This window comes from Artemia sp. Qi Xiang Cuo, chromosome 4, assembly GCF_049724085.1.
Source record: "Artemia sp. Qi Xiang Cuo chromosome 4, ASM4972408v1, whole genome shotgun sequence".
In the NCBI taxonomy this organism is placed as follows: Eukaryota; Metazoa; Arthropoda; class Branchiopoda; order Anostraca; family Artemiidae; genus Artemia; species Artemia sp. Qi Xiang Cuo.
Genome location: NC_142797.1, coordinates 29,832,458 through 29,856,300, shown reverse-complemented (window position 1 = coordinate 29,856,300; position 23,843 = coordinate 29,832,458).

The window sequence follows — 23,843 nt, the reverse complement described above, 5'->3', positions numbered from 1 at the left end:
AGCCCAAAGAGACACACATAGCCAAAAGACACACAAATAGCCCAAAGAGACAAACACATCACAAAAAATACTAAAACAGCCCAAAGATAAACAAACAGATCAAAAATACTCAAACAGTCCACCGAGACACACAACCCAAAGAGACTCACACAGCCCAAAAAAAAACACACAGCACAAAGAGACACAAACATCCCAAATATACAAACACAGACCAAAAAGACTCAAACAGCCCAAAGAGACACACAAACAGACCAAAAAGACTCAAACAGCTCAAAGAGACACACAGCCCAAAGAGACACACACAGTCTCAAGAGACACAAACAGCTCAAAGAGACACAGACAGGCCAAAGAGAAACACAACTCAAAGAGACAAACACAGACCTAAAAGACTCAAACAGCCCAAAGAGACACATACAGACCAAAGAGAGACGCAAAGCCCAAAACGACACAAACAGCCAAAAGAGGCACACACAGACCATAAAGATTCAAACTGCCCAAAGAGACACACACTGCCCAAAGTCCCCCCTTGTTCAACTGAATCCCTCCATGTAACTGAACCCCTGTATAACCGAAACCCTGTACAACTGAACCCCCGTGCTACTGAACTCTCGTACTACTGAACCTTCGTGCAACTCAACCCAATTTAACTAAACCCCTCGGGGAACGTTAGATCCTATTTAAATTGACAATACTCCCCAAAACATCACTTGTGTATTATACAGTGCATAACCACTCCATCTCCACCAATTCGCAAATCCCATTACCCCTTTTTTTGCAAATGTTAATCAACCATTTCCGATTCGTCGTTAGGTATTTTTCAAATTTATAACAAATTACCTCAGTTAACAGCTCCTTTGGGGTTACCTTAACTGTTAATCAGTTTAATCCTTTTTTTCTCCACTGATACAATCAATCACTAATTAATATCGTTCATTGTCTAAGTAAATTAAGTTATCTCCTGCCCTACAGAAATTAGGGAACAAACCAATTTTTTTTTGTCTGCTTTTCAAAATGATCGTATTTGGAAATATGTCATTTAACACTAAGAAGTAAATCGAGTAATCCCTTTTCGCAATAACAATAGGCTTAGCAGCGATTAAATCTCATTGTCGGCGACAATTCAATCAGATCACAGTAACACTTTTCAGTCATTTCTCGTTAAATTGACAATACTCTCCAAAACATCACTTGTGTATTATACAGTACATAATCACGACATCTCCTCCAATTCGCAAATTCCATTACCCCTTTTTTGCAAATGTTAAACAAACATCTCCCATTGTAAAAGCATTAAAAAAGATTCCAATCATTAATTACCCCTTTTTTTGATCTTGCCTCCTATCAATTCTGAGTTTCACCCGTGAGGCATTCTTAACCATCGCAATACCTTTACACAAATACCTTTTCACAAAAAATTTGCAAATCTCGTAAACTAAAGAAGTAATTACCCTTTTCAAAAACATTAGTCGTTCTATTAATGAAGCCCATGAGACGAATAGCCAAGTTTAAAAAAAAAAAAACCTACTAATCAACTTACAGATGAATGACCACGGATTTAACCTAAAAAAAACAAAACTTGTATATCATGAACTATAAATCTACGTCAGAAAAACTTGTCCTTAATAGGACCGGTATTAAATGACCCTGGTAACCCAATTACTTGAAAACCTACACACATATCCATGCCTCAGGCGTAGGTTTGCGTGTAGGTTTTCAATCTTATATGGCCTTACTACTCTCTACTCAGTTTGCGAAGTGTCCTTCCAGGCTAATAAAGAAACGTAAGCTATTTATTTTCTATCGAAATTTAATTGAAGGATAATCCTTGAAGTAAATAGAAGATACGAGTCAACTAATTAACAATTCTAGTTAAAAAGGCATGTTAAAAAGATAAAAAATCATTCATATTAAAAGATTAATAATTCTAACGTTCTGCGGATGAAGGATGACATATTGCTAAAGATAGTCCTTTTTGGCCAAACGACAAGCAGGTCGTTCCTGAATGAGGTGAGACGATGTTTTATGGAAATATTCAAGCGAAACGGGAATTTCTTGAGGGGGATGGTTTAAAGAGGGAGGCTTTGAACCGAATGGGATAGAGGAGGAGCGTGTGAAGCTGTATTGGCCTAAGGCGGCTTTGTACTCCAGTGAGTTGTTAGTAACAGCAGTAGTAGTAATCAATAACTAATCGGAAGATAAGTTAATGATTGATTAATGGAGAGCATAAGCCATTCACAACAAATGTTTGCAAGAAAAGAAATGGTGTAAACAACAGTTTTAGATCTTTTCAGCCTACTTGAAAAAATTAATTTTTGGTTTTCACTAAATATTTGTGAAGATAACGTACAATTTTACAAATACTCTATACAGGGGTGGATTGCAAGCTTCCTTATTAGATTCCATATTTGTGGCTAATACAGGATTTTCTTGTAGATTCAAGACCCTGCCTTAGGATATTGTTAAATCAATAAGAATTCCAAATAGGGATAGGTCCTTTTATTAGACAGTGAAACGAAAATATAGAGTCTTTGTTTTATATTTTCGTTTCACTGTCTAATAAAAAGGACCTATCCCTATTTGGAATTCTTATTGATTTCGTCATAGAAAAGGCAGTGTGGTCATGGAGAATAATAGTAACGTAGGATATTGTTTAAACCCACTTATTTAAGCAACGGTCGTTATAAGATTCGTCTTACGTAGTCATATCTGTCCATTCATTATAATGTGTCTCGGATGTTGTTTTATATTAAAGTGTAGTCCTGATAGTAACTTTTCATCCCTAGTATGTTAATGCAATATCATTCACTAACTTCATTTTCCTTTCGTTTGCTTCATTCATGTAACAGAGCTAAAAAGAAGATAGTAAGAATAGCAGGAATAAGATACCGTTGAATTAATGAATGTAGCAGAGTTTTTAGATAGTTAGGACATGTTTCAAATCGACGGAATGTAAATTACAAACAAAAACTACTTGTACTTTTCAATAATTCGGTGGGGGGGGGGCGAGGGAAAACCTTTTAAAGCTTACAGAATTTACTCAAAAAGAACCAAATGAAGTAAAAAATTAGTAGATTTCTATTTTAAGTAATTTGTTTCTAGTCGATGGATTTTCGGTCAATTTTTTCTGAGGACTAATGTAACTAGTGTTGGGCGATACTTGATATTGATAGCTGTATGTTCGGACGATCCAAAATGATGTTTAAGCATAAATGACATTGTCGAAAATGACATTTGAATAATTTCACCTCTTGTCCAGAAAGTTGGAAGTGTATTTTTTTTTTTTCGGTATAATTTTGGGGTAATAAGGTTCGGCATACTCAGATAACTATTGACAATTTTTGTGTAAATATACTGATGCACAGTTTATATACAGTAAGCTTATCGCAGATCATTTCTGGTCTTCGGTCTCGGTGCGAACAAAAAGCTCCTCCCACTTATTTCTGCCTTAGCGGATTAGTCTGTTATCGTCAATCACTGAGAAATGGTTACCAAGTGCATTATTCGTAATTGCGAAAGCGGAAAAAAACTTGGTGAGCCAGCCAAGTGGTTTGCAAGTGTCCCATCTCACAGTTATTAATTAATTTATACAAAAATTTTGAATTAATATATTATTTACATGGACTCAACTGAGCGGCATTTGTCGTATTTTATCACACAGGGGGCGGGGGGGTTGATGAAAGTTGTGAAAATAAGGAATTTTTTCTTCTTCTAATAACTGGTGGAGTAGGTGTGATGGTTTCAGGGGCGGATCCAGGATTTTTTTAGGGGGGGGCACAAAATAGGTTGATCCGACAAACTTACGTTAGGAGCAAGTTTAATTAATGGAAACTTGCGTTAATTAGGTAAATTACACTACTTTAGACCCTTACGCTTATGCGAAGCGTAACATGCGGAAAACAAATTTGGGATATGGTACATTTTTTTTGTCTTTGGTACATTTTTCATGCAATTTGTGGTAGATTTTGTTTTGAGGTGTTGGTAACACTGCTCTATAATAGTTTTTTCTCCAAATTATTGGGACGAGAACTGCCCCTATCCGCCCCCAAACGATGTCCTTGCTTGCAACAAAACAAAGATTTGTACATCCACCGATTTACAAATATATAAATCGGCTTATACTTTATAAATAATTTATAGTTGTGTAGGGGCTGGAACCCAAAACCTCTTCTCCTCAGGGTTGCCACCCGGTGAAAAAAAATCACTAGATTCGTGAAAAGAAATCACTGAATCAGCATATAAATCACTAGATTATTGACCAGAAATCACCAGAAATAACTAACATTATAATATTATTTATCATTGTAATTAATAATTGTTTTGTTTCTTTATCATATTCTATACAGGCCCACATACAGGAAGGGGGTAAAATTACACCCTAGATGTGGAAAAATACCTTTAGTTTGATGTTTTTTTTTCTCAAGCGAAAAATACCCTTGAAATTTTGAGAAATGCCTTTCAACATCTTTATGCGGAGAATGGAAGAAAGTCCTTATTTCCTCCCTCTTCCCGAATCAGTACCCTTAGCTTATACTCCGATCACTGAAAATTGGTTATCAGTGATCTAATCGAAATATTCACTTTTTCTTTTAATTTTTTTTCCTTGTCGATCCAAAACCCCAGTTTTCCCCCCAACAAAATTAGAAACCGTTTTTCTTTTTATTCTATTTGAGCTAGTATAATTACAGGGATACCAGCGACAATTTGGAAAATAGCTTTTTATAATTCCATGGAAAAAATGTGTCCCACTCTTCACAAATTTCAATAAGCATCGGTCTTATTGGTTCTCAAAAATAAAGAGGCACTTTTTAATTATACGGAACACACCCAAAATGTTAAGTTAGTAGTAGGGAAGCCCTAACGACTCCCACGGGTGCACCGTGCTGCCATCTATAATTCAGTGCGCATGTGCCTAACCACATAGACAATGTATTGATCCACTACAGGGGAACTAAATTTCTGAGAAATTGATTTGCATAATCGAGGGGAATTATTGATTCTAACGGGAATTAAGAAACAATATGTCAGGAATTAGAAATGACATCGCTCGATTTCTAGAATTTATGCGGGACTCTAAAGAGATAGAAATTCCATTTTTAAATATGGTTTCTCTGATCTTTAGTGACAGAGATAAATTAATATTCTATCGAAGCCTTAATAGAGTAACCAAGAACACCTTAGAGATGAAAAGATTAACGCGGGAAATGGTTTCATGAGAATTTCAAATGTGACAGCACAGGGATGCCAAAACAAAAGGAACACGCAGAAATTACGTTTAGGGATTATTTGGGCGAAACCGTTTGAGACATTTTAGAAAATGATTTGGGCGAAACCGTTTGAGACATTTTAGAAGATGATTTAGGCGAAACCGTTTGAGACATTTTAGAAGATGATTTTACAAGATGATTTAGAAGATGATTTGGGGTGAAACTCCGTGGTCAATATAATACACAAAGTCCATTTGAACAGTGTTGTAAGCTCCCCTACCCCAACCCCAAAGGGGCCCCTACCCCGACCCCAAAGGGCCCCCCCGGCCCCCAAAAGCCCACCGGCGCCCCCAAAGGGCCCCCGGTACTCCCAAAGGGGCCCCGCCGACCCAAAGGCCCCCCCCCGCCCCCAAAGAGGCTCCCTCCTCATTTTTGTAATATTTTTTTTTACACTTGAGACACAGAAGGGCCCCCACATTTCAAAAGGCTTTATTATATCTTTTCAGAACAAGTTCTTTTCTTAATTTCCATCCTAAACCCATTTTACAAGTTGAAGTACTCATCCTTTTCACCCACAACTTTACTTTACGACTTTTTGAATACCCCAACACCAAGCAATACTTTTCAAACGGCTTTATTATATCTTTTCAGAACAATACTAACAGACTTTTACTTAATACTATCAAATATCTCTTAGAAGTAACAATTTTTCGACAGTCATAACAAATTTTCTGTTAGAACTAACAAGTTTTCTGTCAAAGATACCATATTTTTTTTAGAAGTAACAATTTTTTTGTTTATGATAGCATGTTTTCTGTCAGAAGTAGCAAGTTTTACTTTTCACACTAACAAATTTTCTCTTCGAAGTAACAACTTTTTCCTCAACACTAAAAAACTTTTACTTAATACTATCAAATTTCTCTTAGAAGTAAGAATTTTTCGTCAGTGATAGCAAGCTTTCTGTAAGATGTAGCAAGTTTTCTGCCAAAGATTCCAGATTTTTCTTAGAAGTAACAATTTTTCGTTTATGATAACAAGTTTTCTGTCAGAAGTAGCAATTTTTCCTTAACAAAAAAAAATTTCTCCTCAAAGTAACAACTTTTACCTTAATACTAACAAACTTTTACTTAATACTATTAAATTTTTCTTAGAAGTAAAAATTTTTCGTCAGTGATAAAAAGTTTTCTGTAAGATGTAGCAAGTTTTCTACCAGAGATACCAGATTTTTCTTAGAAGTAAAAATTTTTTCATTTATGATAACAAGTTTTCTGTCAGAAGTAGCAAGTTTTCCTTAACACTAACAAATTTTCTCTTAGAAGTAACAACTTTTTCCTCAATACTAACAAAATTCTACTTAGAACTATCAAATTTCTCATAGAAGTATAATTTTTTCCGTTCATGATAAAAAGTTTTCTATCAAAAGTAGCAAGTTTTCCTAAACACTAATAAATATCTCATAAAAGTAATATTTTTTTCCTTAACACTAACAGAGTTTTAGTTACAACTATCAAATTTCTCTTAGAAGTAACAATTTTTAGTCAGTGATAACAAATTTTCTGTTAAAATTAACAAGTTTTATGTCAAAGATACCAAATTTTTCTGAGAAGTAACAATTTTTTCGTTTATGATAGCAAGTTTTCTGTCAGAAGTAGCAATTTTTCCTTGCACACTAACAAATTTTCACTTCGAAGTAACAAATTTTTCCTCAACACTAACAAACTTTTACTTAATACTATCAAATTTCTCTTAGAAGAAAGCATTTTTTCGTCAGTGATAACAAGTTTTCTGTAAAAAGTAGCAAGTTTTCTGTCAAAGAGACCAAATTTTTCTTAGAAATAACTATCTTCGTTTATGATAACAAGTGTTCTGTTAGAAGTAGCAATTTTTCCTTATTGCTAACAAATTTTCTCCTCGAAGTAACAACTTTTACCTTAATACTAACAAACTTTTACTTAACACTATCAAATTTCTCTTAGAAGTAACAATTTTTCGTCAGTTATAACAAGTTTTATGCCAAAGATACAAGATTTTTCTTAGAAGAAACAATTTTTCATTTATAATAACAAGTTTTCTGTCAGAAGTAGCAAGTTTTACTTAACACTAACAAATTTTCTCTTTGAAGTAACAACTTTTTCCTCAATACTAACAAACTTCTACTTAAAACTATCAAATTTTTTGTACAAGTATAATTTTTTCCATTCATGATAAAAAGTCTTCTGTCAAAAGTAGCAAGTTTTCCTTAACACTAACAAATTTTGTCATCAAATTTAAAAAATTTTCCTTAACACTAAAAGAGTTTTAGTTACAACTATCAAATTTCTCTTAAAAGTAACAATTGTTTCGTCAGTGATAATAAATTTTCTGATAGAACTAACAAGTTTTCTGTCAAAGATGCCAAATTTTTCTTAGAAATAGCAATTTCTTCGTTTATGACAAAAAGTTTTCTGTTAGGAGTAGCAATTTTTCTTTAACACTTAAAAAATTGTCTCCTCGAAGTAACAACTTTTACCTTAATACTAGCAAAGTTTTACTTAATACTATCAAATTTCTCTTAGAAGTAACCATTTTTCGTCAGTGATAACAAGTTTTCTGTAAGAAGTAGTAAGTTTTCTGTCAAAGATACCAAATTTTTCTTAAAAGTATAATTTTTTCGTTTATGATAACGAGTTTCCTGTCAGAAGTAGCAAGTTTTCCTTAACACTAACAAATTTTCTCTTCGAAGTAACAACGTTTTCCTCAATACTAAGAAACTTCTACTTAAAACTATCGATTTTTCTTAGAAGTATAATTTTTTTCCCTTTCGTGATAAAAAGTTTTCTGTTAAAAGTAGTAAGTTTTCCTTAACACTAACAAATTTACTCATCACATTAACAATTTTTTCCTTAACACTAACAGAGTTTTAGTTACAACTATCAAATTTCTCTTAGAAATAACAATTTTTCGTCAGTGATAACAAGTTTTCTGTAAGAAGCAGCAAGTTTTCTTCCGAAGATTCCAAATTTTTCTTAGAAGTAACAATTTTTTCGTTTATGATAACAAGTTTTTTGTCAGAAGTATCAAGTTTTCCTTCACTATAACAAATTTTCTCTTCGAAGTAACAACTTTTTCCTCAATACTAGCAAACTTCTACTTACAGCTATTAAATTTCTCTTAGAAGTAACAATTTTTTCGTCAATGATAACAAGTTTTCTGTAAGAAGTAGAAATTTTTCTGTCAAGGATACCAAATTTTTCTTAGAAATAACAATTTCTTCGTTTATGATAGCAAGTTTTCTGTTAGAAGTAGCAATTTTTATTTATCACTAACAAATTTTCTCCTCGAAGTAACAACTTTTACCTTATTACTAACAAACTTTTACTTAACATCATCAAGTTTCTCTTAGAAGTAACAATTTTTCATCAGTGATAACAGTTTTTCTGTAAGATGTAGCAAGTTTTCTGCCAAAGATACCAGATTTTTCTTAGAAGTAACAATTTTTTCGTTTATGATAACAAGTTTTCGGTCAGAAATAGCAAGTTTTCCTTAACACTAACAAATTTTCTCTTCAATGATTTTTCTCAAAGAGATGAAAAAATTTAAAGTTATGTTCCAAATTTTTCATAGAAGATAGAAAAAGTTATACTTTGATCGTGAATATTCACCATGAAGATAAGGAGCTCCACTTTAATTCTGAGTTTTCTCGAAGAAGTGCAAAATGTTCAAGTTCTCTTCCGAATTTTCTTAAAGAAGAGAAAGAGTTAGCTCAATTCTGAAATTTACCAATGAAAATGAAAAAAGCTTCCACTACAGTTCTTAATTTCTCAAAGACATAGAAAATTTAAAGTTCAGTTCTAAATTTTTCCGTATAAGATAGGAATCTTAATATAGGATTGTTACATCTAAGAAAAATTTGGAATCTTTGGAAGAAAACTTGCTACTTCTTACAGAAAACTTGTTATCACTGACGAAAAATTGTTACTTCTAAGAAAAATTTGATAGTTGTAATTAAAACTCTGTTAGTGTTAAGAAATTTTTTTTAATGTGATGAGTAAATTTGGAATCTTTGGAAGAAAACTTGTTACTTCTTACAGAAAACTTGTTATCACTGACGAAAAATAGTTATTTCTAAGAGAAATGTGATAGTTGTAACTAAAACTCTGTTAGTGTTAAGGAAAAAATTGTTGATGTGATGAGTAAATTTGTTAGTGTTAAGGGAAACTTGCTACTTTTAACAGAAAACTTTTTATCATGAACGGAAAAAAATTATACTTCTAAAAAAATTGATAGTTTTAAGTACAAGTTTCTCAGTATTGAGGAAAACGTTGTTACTTCGAAGAGAAAATTTGTTAGTGTTAAGGAAAATTTGCTACTTCTGACAGGAAACGTGTTATCATAAACGAAAAATTATACTTCTAAGAAAAATCTGGTATCTTTGGCAGAAAACTTACTACCTCTTACAGAAAACGTGTTATCACTGACGAAAAATGGTTACTTCTAAGAGAAATTTGACTGCGTTAAGTAAAGGTTTGTTAGTATTAAAGTAAAAGTTGCTAGTTCGAGCAGACAATTTTTTAGTGTTAAAGAAAAATTGCTACTCCTAACAGAACACTTTTTATCATAAACGAAGAAATTATTATTTCTAAGAAAAATTTGGTATCTTTGACAGAAAACTTGTTAGTTCTAACAGAAAATTTGTCATCACTGACGAAAAAATTGTTACTTCTAAGAGAAATTTGATAGTTGTAACTAAAACTCTGAGAAGTTTGTTATTACTGAGGAAGAAGTTGTTATTTCGAAGAGAAAAATTTGTTAGTGTTAAGAAAAACTTGCTACTTCTAACAGATAACTTGATATAATAAATGAAAAATTGTTACTTCTAAGAAAAATTTTGTATCTTTGGCATAAAACTTGTTATAACTGACGAAAAATTGTTACTTCTAAGAGAAATTTGATAGTGTTAAGTAAAAGTTTGTTAGTATTAAGGTAAAAGTTGTTACTTCGAGGAGAAAATTTGTTAGTGATAAAGAAAAATTGCTACTTCTAACAGAACACTTGTTATCATAAACGAAGATATTGTTATTTCTAAGAAATATTTGGTCTCTTTGACAGAAAACTTGCTATTTTTTACAGAAAACTCGTAATCATTGGTGGAAAAATGCTTACTTCTAAGAGAAATTTGATAGTATTAAGTAAAATTTTGTTAGTGTTGAGGAAAAATTTGTTACTTCGAAGTGAAAATTAGTTAGTGTGAAAGGAAAACTTGCTACTTCTGACATAAAACTTGCTATCGTAAACGAAAAATTGTTACTTCTAAGAAAAATTTGGTATGTTTGACATAAAACTTGTTAGTTCTAACAGAAAATTTATTATCACTGACGAAAAATTGTTACTTCTAAGAGAAATTTGATTGTTTTAACTAATACTCTTTTAGTGTTAAGGAAAAAAATATTACTTTGATGAGAAAATTTGTTAGTGTTAAGGAAAACTTGCTACTTTTCATAGAAAACTTTTGTATCATGAACGAAAAAAATTATACTTCTACGAAAAATTTGATAGTTTTAAGTAGAAGTGTGTTAGTATTGAGGAAAAAGTTGTTACTTCGAAGAGAAAATTTATTAGTGTTAAGGGAAACTTGCTACTTCTGACAGAAAACTTTTTATTATAAGTGATAAATTTGTTACTTCTAAGAAAAATCTGGTATCTTTAGCAGAAAAATTGCTACTTCTTACAGAAAACTTGTTATCACTGACGATAAAAATGTTACTTCTAAGAGATATTTGATAGTTTTAAGTAGAAGTTTGTTAGTATTGAGAAAAAAATTGTTAATTGGAAGAGAAAATCTTTTATAGTGAAGGAAAACTTGATAGTTTTAAGTAGAAGTTTGTTAGTATTGAGGAAAAAGTTGTTACTTCGAAGAGAAAATTTGGAATCTTTGACAGAAAACTTACTAGTTCTAACAGAAAACTTGTTATCACTGACGAAAAATTGTTCCTTCTAAGAAAAATTTGATAGTTGTAACTAAAACTCTGTTAGTGTTAAGGAAAAAATTGTTAATGTGATGAGAAAATTTGTTAGTGTTAGGGAAAACTTGCTACTTTTGACAGAAAACTTTTTATCATGGAAAAAAATTATACTTCTACGAAAAATTTGATAATTTTAAGTAGAAGTTTGTTAGTATTGAGGAAAAAGTTGTTACTTCGAGGAGAACTTTTGTTAATGTTATGGAAAACTTGCTACATCTGACAGAAAACTTGTTATCATAAACGTAAAATTGTTACTTCTAAGAAAAATCTTGTATCTTTGGCAGAAAACTTAGTACATCTTACAGAAAACTTGTTATCACTGACGAAAAATTGTTACTTCTAAGAGAAATTTTATAGTGTTAAGTAAAAGTTTGTTAGTATTAAGGTAAAAGTTGTTACTTCGATGGGAAAATTTTTTAGTGTTAAGAAAAAATTGCTACTTCTAAGAGAAAACTTGTTATCATAAACGAAGAAATTGTTACTTCTAAGAAAAATTTTGTATCCTTGACATGAAACTTGCTACTTCTTACAGAAAACTTGTTATCATTGACGAAAAAATTGTTACTTCTAAGATATATTTGATCGTATTAAGTAAAAGTTTGTTAGTATTGAGGAAAAAGTTGTTACTTCGAAGAGAAAATTTGTTAGTGTGAAGGAAAACTTGCTACTTCTGACAGAAAACTTGTTATCATAAACGTAAAAATTGTTACTTTTTAAGAAAAATCTGGACGAAAAATTGTTACTTCTAACAGAAAACTTGTTATCATAAACGAAAAAATTGTTATTTCTAAGAAAAATTTGGTATCTTTGGCAGAAAACTTGCTACATCTTACTGAAAACCTATTATCACTGACGATAAAATGTTACTTCTAAGAGATATATGATAGTTTTAAGTAGAAGTTTGTTAGTATTGAGGAAAAAGTTGTTACTTCGAAGAGAAAATTTTTTATAGTGAAGGAAAACTTGATAGTTCTAAATAGAAGTTTGTTAGTATTGAGGAAAAAATTGTTACTTCGAAGAGAAAATTTGGAATCTTTGACAGAAAACTTGCTGGTTCTAACAGAAAACTTGTTATCACTGACGAAAAATTGTTACTTCTAAGAGAAATTTGACAGTTGTACCTAAAACTCTGTTAGTGTTAAGCAAAAAATTGTTAATGCGATGAGAATTTGTTAGTGTTAAGGAAAACTTGCTACTTTTGACAGATAATTTTTATCATGAATGGAAAAAATTATACTTCTACGAAACGTTTGATAGTTTTAAGTAGAAGTTTTTTAGTATTGAGGAAAAAGTTGTTACTTCAAAGAGAAAATTTGTTAGTGTTAAGGAAAACTTGTTACATATAACAAAAACTTGTTATTATAAACGAAAAAATTGTTACTTCTAAGAAAAATCTGGTATATTTGGCAGAAAACTTAGTACATCTTACAGAAAACTTGTTATCACTTCTAAAAATTTGTTACTTCTAAGAGAAATTCGATAGTTTCAACTAAAACTCTGTTAGTGTTAAGGAAAAATTATTACTTTGATGAGAAAATTCGTTAATGTTGAGGAAAACTTGCTACTTTTGACAGAAAACTTTTGATCATGAATGGAAAAAAATAATACATCTACGAAAAATTTGATATCTTTGGCAGAAAACTTGCTAAATCTTACAGAAAACCTGTTATCACTGACGAAAAATTGTTACTTCTAACAGAAAACTTGTTATCATAAACGAAAAAATTGTTATTTCTAAGAAAAATTTGGTATCCTTGACATGAAACTTGCTACTTCTTACAGAAAACTTGTTATCACTGACGAAAAGATTGTTACTTCTAAGATATATTTGATCGTATTAAGTAAAAGTTTGTTAGTATTGAGGAAAAAGTTGTTACTTCGAAAAGAAAATTTGTTAGTGTGAAGGAAAACTTGCTACTTCTGACAGAAAACTTGTTATCATAAACGAAAAATTATTACTTCTAAGAAAAATTTGGTATCTTTGACAGAAAACTTGTTAGTTCTAACAGAAAATTTGTTATCACTAACGAAAAAATTTTTACTTCTAAGAGATATTTGATAGTATTAAGTAAAAGTTTGTTAGTATTGTTCTGAAAAGATATAATAAAGCCTTTTGAAAAGTATTGCTTGGTGTTGGGGTATTCAAAAAGTCGTAAAGTAAAGTTGTGTATGAAAAGGATGAGTACTTCTACTTGTAAAATGGATCTAGGATGGATATTAAGAAAAGAACTTGTTCTGAAAAGATATAATAAAGCCTTTTGAAATGTGGGGGCCCTTCTGTGTCTCAAGTGTACAAAAAGTATTAAAAAATGAGGAGGGAGGCTCTTTGGTGGCCCCGGGGGGCCTTTGGGGGCGCCAGGTGCCCTTTGGGGGTGCCGTGAGGCCCTTTAGCGGCACCGGGGGGCCTGTGGGACCTTTCGGGTTGGGGTAGGGGGGCCCTTTGGGGTTGGGGTAGGGGACCTTACAACACTGTTCAAATGGAGCTTGTGTATTATAACGACCACGGAGTTTCACTCCAAATCATCTTCTAAATCATCTTCTAAAATCATATTAAAAAATGTCTCAAACGGTTTTGCCTAAATCATCTTCTAAAATGTCTCAACCGGTTTCGTCCAAATCATCTTCTAAAATGTCTCAAAAGGTTTCGCCCAAATGATCCCTAAACGTAATTTTCTGCGTGTTCCTTTTGTTTTGGCATCCCTGTGCGGTCACATTTGAAATTCCCATGAAACCACTTCCCGCGTTAATCTCTTCATCTCTAAGGTGTTCTTGGTTACTCTATTAAGGCTTCGATAGAATATTAATTTATCTCTGTCACTAAAGATCAGAGAAACCATATTTAAAAATGGAATTTCTATATCTTTAGAGTCCTGCATAAATTCTAGAAATCGAGTGATGTCATTTCTAATTCCTGACACTAAAGACCAGAGAAGCCCTATTGTTTCTTATTTACCTTTAGAATCAATAATTCCCCTCGATTATGCAAATCAATTTCTCAGAAATTTAGTTCCCCTCTTGTGGATCAATACATTGTCTATGTGGTTAGGCACATGCGCATTGAATTATAGATGGTAGCACGGTGTACTCGTGGGAGTCGTTAGGGCTTCCCTAGTTAAGGTACGTTAATCCTAATGAAATGCGTCAAAATATGATGATGAAAATAAAACTTAGTTTATATAATAATATGACTTGGGCTCAATAGTTAAACATTAGGGAGGTGTGGGGTTAAAGTAACCTAACCCTACCCCCACGCACTTAATGTGCCCATATATAGTCCAAGTTATACAAGTCCAATCTATTCTATTACCCGTTATCTGTCTTTGTGGTTTTGAAACGGGTTTTCATAGATCGTTCATTATCCTAAGCATACTTTCATCCCAAGACCTATCCTCAGGGGCTGCGTGGATTATGTTAAATACAAAAATATAGTTTTGGAACCTTTCAACTCTGCTAAACAAAATGGCAATCTGAAACTTTTGATCGAACAATTTTTGGGGAAAAAAGGGCGTAAGAGGGGGGCTAGTAGCCGATCAATCTACTTGGTCAAATAAAAGGGACACCGGAAATTTTAATCAAACAGTTCGTGGTAACAAACTGTAAGTAAGGAGCGACCCGGCTCAATGGTAACCGATGGTTTTGATACCAATAGATACATCAAAAGAATCAGATGTCAATGCTAATTCCAAATATATAACTTTCATCATGTTTAGTCCTTCCCATCAAAAGATACGTGCCTGAGAAAATTTGGCTGATTTTGGAAAAAAGGAGGAAAGGCCCCCTAAAAGTTATAAAACCTTGATGAAAATCACACCATCATATTCAGCGTATCAGAGAACCCTATTGTAGAGGTTTCAAGCTCCTATCTACAGAAATGTGGAATTTTGCATTTTTTGCTAGAAGAAAGATCACGGATGCGTGTTTATTTGTTTTTTTTGTTTTTTTTTCCCAGGGGTGATCGTATCGACTCAGTGGTCCTAGAATATCGTGGAAGGACTCATCGGATCGGAAATTAAAAGTTCTAGCGCCCTTTTTAAGTGACCAAAAAAATGGAGGGCAACTAGGCCCCCTCCCACGCTCATTTTTTTCCCAAAGTCACCTGATCATAAGTTTGAGATAGCCATTTTGTTAAACATGGTTGAAAATATGTTAGATATGTCTTTAAGGATGACTTAATCCCCCGAAGTGCCCGGGGGGAGGGCTAAAAGTTATGAACTTTGCCCAATGTTAACATATAGTATTGGTTATTAGGAAATATACAGACGTTTTCAGGGGGGATTTTTTCTGGTAGTAGTGGGGTGGGTGGCTCGGGGGTTATGTGGGAGGATCTTTCCACGAAGGAAGTTTTCATGGGGGAAGGGACAATGCTATGAAGGGGGCGCCGGATTTCCTAGCATTATTTAAAAAAAAGATCAGAAATTAAATATAAAAAGAACAATTTTTCCAACTGAAAATAAGGAGTAACATAAAAACTTAAAACGAACAGAAAATATTACGCGTATGATTGGGTTCACCCCCTAGTCAGTACATCACTCTTTAAGCCAAAGATTTTTTAGTACTGTCATAAGAGCTATTTATTCTAAATAACGGCCTTTGTGATTAAGGGTTTATTTTTAAAGAATTGGAACAAAATTCGAACTTTTGCTTAAAGAGCGAGGTATTGATTAGTAGGCAAGCCCCCTAATATACGTATTAAAAATATATTAATATAGAAGTTCGTTACGTAAGTTAATTCGGAAGTTACGTATATTTATTACTAATAAAAACGTTCGTAAATAAACTTAAACAAGTTTCGAGAAAGCCATTTAACCAAATAAAAGTAAAATTAATATGCAAAATTTGTTTTAATTATTCATATACGGTGAGCCAAAATCAAAACCTGCATCAATTCACAAAGGTTCAGAAACTAAATAAAAAAAACAAGTTTTTTTTTAACTGAAAGTAAGAAACGACATAAAACTTAAAACGAACAGAAATTATTCCGTATATGAAAGGGACTGTCCCCTCCTCAACGCCTCGCTCTTTACGCTAAAGTTTGACTTTCTCACAACTCTTATTTTTTTTAAACAATAAAAAACTTTAAGTTTTTTATAAGCTGAGTAGGGAAAGAAAAATGGGAAACTATTTATATAAAAAAAAACAATAAAAAAGGTAGGATGGTACATAGGATGCAAAGTGGTTACAGCCTCTCTTCATAAGGGTTTAAAATTGTATACGCACCAAAAGCAATTAATATATTCAGAAGAAACCTAAAAAATAGGCATCTAGTGGTATGTTCACTTGAATCATAGGTCACATTTGTGAATATTTTCAGCTAAGAAGTGACATTAAAACTTAAAACAAGCGCACATTATTCCGCATAAATAAAAAAGATCATTGCAGTGTTGTTTCTGCATAAAATTAAAAAAAAACGAACAAAGATTAATTTAAAAAAACAAAGTTTTTTTCGAGGAAAGTAAAGAGCGAATTGAAACTTAAAATGGACAAAAATTATTACTTCACAGTCTATTTAATATATATTAGCATAACTAGTATAAATAAGCCAACTAATTATATTTCCCTATGCTTTTAGGATTATACAAAACTAGCGCTTTACTGAAAATACAAAATAATATAGGACTTTTGGTACAGTAGAAGAAAACCAATTAAGGACACTTTTTATAGAATCAAAATATTATTAATCCATTTTAGGATCAATCCCTTTTAAGATAAAGCAACAATTTATTTTAGGATTGTCCTTATTTTTTTACTTTTATTTTGGTGTCACTTCTGCACAACGGCTCAGTCAAATTACTTGCTCTCGTTTTGTCTCTTAAAATGAGATGCCATCATTAGTTTTTAGACAAGTTCGAAGTGAGGCCATCCTGATCGTAGTAGGACTAAAGACTAGCTTTAGAATTTGTATTAATTTTAAAAAAAACAAAGTTTTTCCGAGGGAAGTAAAGAGCGAAGTTGAAACTTAAAACGGACAAAAATTATTACTTAAAAGCATATTTAATATATATTAATATAACTAGTACAAATAAACCAACTAATTATGTTGCCCTATGCTTTTATGATTATACAAAAGTAGCGCTTTATTATTAAAACTAGCGCGTATTATTTTATAAACATATTGTTTAAAATTTTACTAATAATAATTTACTATGGAATATACATCAATATTTTATATACATCCAAAGTAGGACTAAGAGTATCCCCAAAATCCCCGGCTCAATAAACTTAACTGGGAAAAGTTCCCTTTTTCTTGGACATTATCACTGGTAACAAAAGTTTCAAATTAGATTCACATCACTAAAGACAGCTTTTGCAGTTAAGAAGTCAAATCCCATCTTCACTAAATAAAAATTAATATCCTTCTTAGCATTAGCTATGAAATAATAATTGTGTTCAAATTTTTGTAATTTTTCGTCATGGAAACCAAAAAGGTCCTAATCCAAGCTTATCCGTAAGTTACTCTATGTGTTCATTACGGTGTTTTCAGGTGGAGTCGCCCATCCTTTTTTACTTTGTTTGACAGCTGTAGTTTCTAGGGGCCTTATAAGGCTAAAAAAATAGATCAAGTAAAGTTAAAGTATCCTTTTTGAAAAACCAAGTGCCGCCGGTTTTTCAACAATTGTGTACTACATAATTTATTTCGACAAATAGGCGTCTATATAAATGGGACTTTGGTGAGCACGAGCAATAATCTTTAAAATTATGCAAGTATTCATGTTGATGACACCAATGTCCTATAAGCAGTTGAGAGGTATGACAATTGGATATGAACATAACACAAATACTGATACTACCAATATTCTTAGAGAGGCGACAACTAAAGATTTACACTTAGTTGGGAAACTAAATCATGAGATATTTAATATACCTCAATGGCTGCCTCCTAATGTAAAGATTGATATAAAACTACGACTCGCGCTGTCCGATTATATTATACGAAAAGTACCGGACGCTGCACCCGATGTAACAGTCTCTCTCACCTCGGTAATACTTCATGTACGAAAACAACAGGTTATGAGTTCTGTGGCTTTGGCAAAGGAAAAGTTAGGAACCAGTGGTAACAATATCAAATTGCTCGTTCCTCATACAATCACGAATCAAGGTTATATTGCTACAGGCCCGCATACCTATACTGATCTATCATTTATCAATGGTGATATTCCGTCGAAACTGGCATCGGATTTTTTAAAAAGTGCTAGCGCCGTTTGATCATGGATAAATTCCCCACATAAATTTGAACTATTTGGATGTAATAATTTTATTATTCCTCGTATGTAAAGTAAATGGAATCCCACTCTAAAATTTATCATTTGATAAATTCTATAGAACCCTCTACGAACTGACAATGCAATCCCTAGATCGAGATTCTCAATTATTCGAAAAAGTGAAGAAATTTTTGCGAAAACGCATGGCATTATTGTATTAGATTTGTCTGGTACTCAAGATATGAGTATTGTCCGGACGGGAGATGTACAAAGAGTGTGCCTTTGCTAAACCACTGGAGGAAAGCATTGCATTAGTCTCGCTAAATCAATTTGAAACCTATTGGGAAATTACTCCTGACATTGATCACATATATCATAGTGACAATTGGAGCATAAGAATCCTCTGTTATGAGAGTCACAAATCTCTTCAAGACAAGAATTACAGCCTTTATTTTGCACTGCATAACCTCTATGCAGTTTATGTAGATTGCATAATTTACACTTTTCATTGTAGTCACCAGCAAAAGTACAATTCTCACACGATGACTAACTGCCCAAAGTATACAAGCATAATGAGCATGTGTAAAACATTTTTCGATGTTGACTGGTCCACTTCCAAAAACAAACTTAATCGGGTTCAATGAATATTTTTTGCTATCAGTTTAAGTTATCGAATCATTAAAAAATGGGATGAGTAACTGAAACTCTGTGTAATCTTCAAACAGATGTGCAATATCATTTTGATTCGTCTCAATCAATATATATATATATAAATTGAGTAAAAGCTTGGGGTCCACGGCACATAAGTCTAAGGCAATAGTCAAGCGATGGAGACTCATTTCTCATTATATTATCAGTCATCCTTTAAGTGATGATTTTCTTCTGTACTGATAATTTTTGAAAATTATCATCTAAATTTAACCATTTCTCCAAAGTAACAAGGTTACCTACAATTTTCTGTTTGTCCACTTTATTCATTTTAATCCTGACAGTCCTCTCTCGCCACTAAACAGAAACTGATCCTCAATAAAATTGGCTTCTACCACATGAGGATGCATGTTTGGACACGATTTTGCCTAGTAACAAGATGTGTCCTTGAAATCTTGACTAGACATGCCTAATCTTGCCTGGACATGCCCAATCTTGCTTGGGCAGAAATATCGCCTAGGAACAGCTACGAGGGGGTAGGAGCTTATCATTAAAGCTTGTGCATTATTCCGTTCACATTCCAAGTAGTTGAAACACCTGGGAATTTGACCTAAAATTGTGAACCTGATCATGCTAGATCTTGCCTGGGCGGGAATTTCGCCTAAAATTGTGACACCTGGTCGCCAAAAGAGGAAATCGCCGTCAAACATTCTTCTTGAACCTATGGAAGAAAGGAGTAGTCCCTAGGGATGCGTTTGAACCGGAAATGGCCTCACTACTACAGACTTTATTCTTCATTAATTTAGCTATATAACGTTGGAGGTTTTACAACTCATGAATTTACCGAGGATTTTTAAAATCTTTTTTCCATTTAATCTATTAATATTCACTACTAATCTGACTCCTGAACACAGCTATTTTTGTAACCAAGGAGTAACCAAGAGGGTGTATCCCATTTGAGCGCTTTCCCATTTGAGCGCCATGGCGCGCAAATGGGAATTTCCTATTTGCGCGCCGTATTTTAATTAGTTCAGTTGTGTCCCATTTGAGCGCCAGATAATTAGGTCAGGTGACCTAATTGCGTAAGCGATTGCACAACCGTTTACCCACAAAATGCAATAGGATTTAGTGTGGGAGCATATTTTTTTACCCTCTTATAACAAGTATTTAATGATGCCAGGAACAATATTTCTGGTTAGTATTAATAAGTCAGTTTGACAATGAAGAGCTCCAAGAATAAACAACTGCTAGAACACGACGGTTTCGTCTACAGATTCGATAAGCCGATTTCTGGAGGAAGAAAGAAGAGCTGGAGATGCATGAAGAAGGGATGTCTCGGGCGGTTACACACTGATTCCAGCGACGGCTCACCAGTTTCAGTTGGTACGCACGACCACAGCGCTCATCCTCTGCAGACCCAGCAGTGCAAATTCCGGTCAGACCTTCGAAGCGAGTCAGCCCGTACTACTCGTCCGATTCCCGCTATCTACGACGGCCAGGTCGCAAGTGCTGCTGCCAGTGGGCTGAGTGCTTTGCCTCAGTTACCCTATAAGCACGTGAAGTCGTCCATGTACAGATCACGAAACAAGCTGATACCACCACTGCCCGCTGATACTATATCCGTACCGACGCCCTTGCCCCAGGCTTTCAGTGAGACGTCTGCAAACCAGAGATTCCTCCTCTTTCAGCTTCAAAATAACGCTGCGATTTGCTTTGCAACCGACGAGTCGTTAAGTCTGCTTGAACGAAGCCCGGAATGGTATATGGACGGCACCTTCGACTCAGCTCCTTCCCCATTCGGCCAGTTGTTCACCGTTCACGTTTTCTTCGGCGACAAGCAACTTCCCGCTGTCTTCGTGCTCATGGAGAGCAAGTCTGCGCAGCTTTACAACGACGTCTTCAGCGAGCTGATCCTACAGGCTGCGATGAAAGGAGTGACACTTCGCCCGACGACCGTCGTCTCTGATTTTGAGACCGGTCTGCTGACATCCGTGAAGCAAGTTTTTCCGGCCGCCAAGCACCGTGGGTGTTACTTCCACTTTTGCCAAGCAGTAATCAGAAACTTGGGGCGTCACTCAGTCCGTGAGCTGTACATGACCGATGCAGACTTCAACCTCTACGTTCGAAAGCTTCTGGCTCTGGCGTTCCTACCTCCAGCGATCGTCAGAATCAATTCTGGTCCAATCATTTCTCACATCGTTCGTACCTGGCCTTCGGCTCGTCCGTTTGTCACTTACTTCAGCCGTCAGTGGTTCGACCAATGTCCTCCTCATTTCTGGTCAGTCTACGGCATCCAGCGAAGGACAAACAACGACCTCGAATCATGGCACATGCGGTTTAACCGAAGAGTCGGTCGCTACCACCCGAACTTGTGGCAGTTTATCTCTTTCCTGAAGGAAGAACAAGCAGTCGTAGATTCTGCAAGGACACAGCTACTCCAGGGTCATGTCATCCATCGGACGAACAAGAAGTTTGCAAGGCTGAACGAACGACTCGAAAAGCTGTCGACGGAGTACAGGGCTGGAACTCGAACAGCAGACGAGCTTCTCTTGGGTGTCGCACATAACATTTCGCCGGATGTGTGATATTAGCAGTTTTTGTTTGTATTTTTACCAATATATTAATTTGAATTATCCGTTTTTGGCACGATTTTTGGGTGATTTCGTTCCATTTCTAAACGATCGTTGTGAAATAACTCTAAAAAAAGAGCCGAATATTTCGACTTGACGAGCAAGCCTTCTTCAGCGGCAATCAGTTCTTACCCTATGAACGTGCGTAAAATCTTCACTTATATTCTTCACAAGCTTAACAAACGTTTAGCTTCTTAACTCTCAGTACAGAGTTATTTCACAACCATTGACCCAATAAAATCCTCAGTTTTGTTCGTTGTCTTCGTGGCAATAAATATTTGTACAGGTCAATGTGGCAGCAAACCACGCTTCATCCACCGCAAAATCACAATTTTGGGTTTGGCGCTCAAATGGTACTCCGTGGCGCTCAAATGGGAACAAAATTCCGTGGCGCTCAAATAGAACAAAATTCCGTGGCGCTCAAATGGGAAAGCGCTCAAATGGGAACACCCCAACCAAGACTTACACCTAAGACAATGAATAATGTGCAATTATTTTTAAAAAAAAAATCTGCGTGATTTTATTAAGTTTCTAACACTATTTCAACTATGTGGGTTCAAATTAATATCATAGTTCGTAGTGTATTTTTGTGAAAAAGTTGAAACATTTAACTGAAAACCAGTATTTGAAAGATTATATAGGGACAACCCCCTCATATACGTAACACTTTGTTCGTTTTGGTTTTAGTGTTGCTTCTTACTTTTAGCTGAAAAAACTTGTTTTTAAAAATTTAATATCTGGTAAATTAAAGCTGGGAAATCCAGCTCCCCCTCCCATAGAAAATTCCCTTCCCCCACAAATGCCCCTGCATGGAAAGATCCCACGAAAACACCCCACCGGAAAATCCCCACCCCCACCCCCAAAAAAAGAAAGAAAAAATCTTTATACTTCCCTATACCCAACAGTAGGGTATATGTATGCAATGGGCAAAGTTTATAACGTACAGCCATTCCCCCAGGGTTTTTTTTTGGGGGGGGGGGGGAGCAAGTTATCCTCAAAGACATAGTTAATAGATCTCTCGACCATGCTGAAGAAATGGTTATCTCAAAGCTTTTATCGGTCAATTTTGGGTAAAAAGGGGTATGGAAGGAGGGCTAGATGCCATGCAATATTTTTGGTCACTTAAAAAGGATATTGGAATTTTTGATTTCCAATCAAATCAGCCCTTTTCCGATCAGGGGCGGATCCAGGATTTTTTTAGGGAGAGGGGGGCAAAATAGGTTGATCCGGAAAAAAAAATAGGGGGGGGGCGTAAAATAGGTTGATCCGATAAACTTGCGTTAGGAGCAAGTATAATTAACGCAAACTTGAGTTAATAGTAGTATCTCTCGTCTGGATTCTATGGCCCCTCCGTACCAAACAGGTTTTTCTGGTAATTCTACTCTACAGGGGCATTACACCCTTTCAAAGAGATTTACGCAATTTCTAGTTCAAGGTATACACATGTTTTTTTTTTACCATCTATTGAATTCTAGAAGGCCCCCGTACAAAACAGGTTTTTCTGGTAGGTATTCTATTCTACGGGTCATTAAATCCTTCTTTGTCAAGAGATTTACGTAATTTCAAAGTTGAATGTCTTTTTTTTAGTGATAAATCAAAACCAGCATGTTTGGTTTCGCTGTTATCCAATTATTTTTGTATATATCCAGGTTTCAAATTAGATTCTTCAACAGTTTTGAATAGTTTATTCAACTTAACACTACTGCATTTTTTTTGTGAACATTTACATAGAAAAAATGGATAATTCTAAGCAATTTCTGGTGAGTAAAATTTTCTCATTATTATAAAAAAAAGAAATTGTCTTGTCATTAAGTTAAGGAAGAAATTCTTTCCTTACACTAGAACTAAGGGTACTTATGCACTTAGAAGCCTATTGTTTAGGAGCTGAAACCTCTACATAGTTCTCTTATAGGCTAAAATTTACGGTGCGATTTTTATCAAGATCAGTGGGTCATTTTAGGGATGTTTTTGAAAAAAGTGCTTAGCTTTCGATCGGTAACTTGGGGTTAGAATAAAATGTTGATTCTTTTAATGTATTAATTGTATTAAAAAACAATTTAGAATATATGCTGCTTCTTACCTTAGCTTAAGAGATTAAAATCATTATAAAAAACATAAATTTGTAACAATTAGTATTTTATTTTGATAATAAAGGAAAAT